The 2500-nt window shown below is 63.1% G+C and overlaps 1 pseudogene; it reads right to left on the reverse strand.

The window, feature by feature from the left end:
• The window catches only part of LOC124607590, a 6799-nt pseudogene that overhangs the window by 2513 nt on the left and 1786 nt on the right, over window positions 1–2500 (reverse strand).

The following is a 2500-nucleotide window of genomic DNA, read 5'->3' on the forward strand; positions in this document are numbered from 1 at the left end:
CCCCCCTGGGCAACAGGAGCGTGGAAGTATCCCAGGGGGGTGTCCGCCGGAAGGCGGGAACCATCTCCTGACGGCGGCTCGGATGGTGATGTCGGCCGATTTCAAGGCACCCACCCGGGTGCGGCTGAGGGCCAGCCCATGGTACAGGCCAGGGAGAAGTACGTTGGTGAGAGCGTGGAGGCGCTGTTGCGGCTTCAGCGGAGCTCGGGAGATGACGTCAAGCTGCTCCACCTGGTGGCGACATGGGTTGAAGACACAGCGACCCGCCGTGGAGAATTGCAGCCCCAGGTACCGGAAGGTTTCACCCACACGCAGGGCAGGCATGGTGGTATTGCCTGCCTTGAAGGTGAGATTGCTGTCCACCTTCACCTTCTTCTCGCGCCCTGACGCGACTAAGGCGAGGGTGAAACACTTCCGGGCGTTGATCTGCAGCCCCAGGTGGGCGAGGGCTGCGGTAGCTGCATCGATGAGGGACTGCAAGCCCCTCGGGGTCGCTGCAAACAGCAAGACGTCACCTGCAAAGGCCGCAGCGTTGACTCTGCGACCGAGGATCCGAGCTCCGATGTGGGAGGGCAGTTGGCCTAAAACGTAGTCCACCGCAAAGTTGAACAGGAGGGGGCAGAGGGGATCGCCCTGGCGAACGCCCCGTGCTGGCTGCACAGACACGCCCACGCCGGCGCCGTCCGCTATCACTGTCGTGCTGCCCTCGTAGCACCGCTCGACATACTCGACAAAGCAATCCGGCAGGCCATGCGCCTTCAGCACGGGGCGAAGGGCAGCATGATCCACCGAATCGAATGCCTTAGATACGTCGATCGACGCCACAAAGACAGAGCGGCAGGAGCGAACTGCGTCGGTGAGAGCAGTGTCTAAGATGAAAGTATTTTCCAACATCCCATCCCGAGGGATGAATGCCCGCTGACGTTCGTCCACAGCACATGCGCGCATCAGGCGTGACGCGAGAACCTTGTGAAAGGTCCGCGCCAGCATCGAGCAGACCGTAATGGGGCGAAAGTCAGCAGGGGATGTTGGTGCAGCCGTTTTCGGGAGAAGGGACGTCCGCGCGCGAAGCAGGCGTTTCGGAAGGGCACGGGCCAGAAGGAAGAGATTCATTACTTTCACCAGGACTTCTGGCCCGGCCGCTGATCCCCTGGGCGGCAAAGCGGCGGCGACCTCCTCATGTGTGACCGGCCCCCATAGGCACTCGAGAGCGACAGGCTCCGAGTGCAGGAGGAGGCGGTCACGAATGAAGCCTGCGGTCGAGATGGGCTTTTTAGTGAAGAGGTCCGCCCAGAAGTCCAGCTGACCAGGGATGGCAGGTGGCGGCTGGAGCAGGGTGCCATCCAAGAGGCCGCCCACGCAACGTGCACGCGACCTTCGGAAGGCATCCTGCGTTCTCGCATATTCCCAGCGGCGCCGCTTGCGCTTCTGCGTCGGCGGCGCGGCAGGCGGCCGCTTAGATGGTTGGCGTAGCCGCTGTGTCCTAGTGATCGATCTGTCCCCTCTGGACCCGACCGACACAAGGGCATCCGGGAGCATGCCCAGGATGACATCGGGCGGCGTGCCCCGCCCCAGACCAATGACTCGATCCAGGGCAGAGAAACGCTGGGCGGAAGCAGGTAGCCCCGCCAGATGCTCCCAGATGGCGGCGTCAGTCGGCCCCTCCGGCGGCGGCCCGGTGGTGTCGGCCGCGAAGTCCTCAGCTGCGTCGACGGGCGGCGCAGCGGCCTCGCCCGCGTCAGGCAGCGAGCTCGCCATTCCCCGGCGGGACGCCGGCTCTTCCCCCCGACCGATCTCAAGCGCCTCCATGAATTGGCGGACAAGCTGCTTGTGGGCAGCTTTCCGCCTTTGGCACTTGATTGATTGATTAAGAGAGTCATAGTTACTCCCGCCGTTTATCCGCGCTTGCTTGAATTTCTTCACGTTGACATTCAGAGCACTGGGCAGAAATCACATTGCGTCAACACCCGCTAGGGCCATCGCAATGCTTTGTTTTAATTAGACAGTCGGATTCCCCCAGTCCGTGCCAGTTCTGAGTTGACCGTTGAATGGCGGCCGAAGAGAATCCGCGCACCCGCGCGCCCCCGGAGGAGCACGCTAAGGCGGACGCGGCCTCGCAGCAAGGAAGATCCGTGGGAGGCCAAGGCACGGGACCGAGCTCGGATCCTGCACGCAGGTTGAAGCACCGTTGCGCGAACGCTGCGCAGGCGCGCGCATCCTGCACCGCCGGCCAGCACGAGGCCAACCAACGGCGAGAGCAGACCACGCACGCGCTAAACGCCCGCACTTACCGGCACCCCTACGGCACTCACCTCGCCCAGGCCTGGCACGTTAGCGCTGACCCACTACCCGACCAAGCCCGACACGCCCCGATCCTCAGAGCCAATCCTTATCCCGAAGTTACGGATCCAATTTGCCGACTTCCCTTACCTACATTATTCTATCGACTAGAGGCTCTTCACCTTGGAGACCTGCTGTGGATATGGGTACGAACCGGCGC

Source organism: Schistocerca americana, chromosome 3, assembly GCF_021461395.2.
Source record: "Schistocerca americana isolate TAMUIC-IGC-003095 chromosome 3, iqSchAmer2.1, whole genome shotgun sequence".
NCBI classification, from domain to species: domain Eukaryota; kingdom Metazoa; phylum Arthropoda; class Insecta; order Orthoptera; family Acrididae; genus Schistocerca; species Schistocerca americana.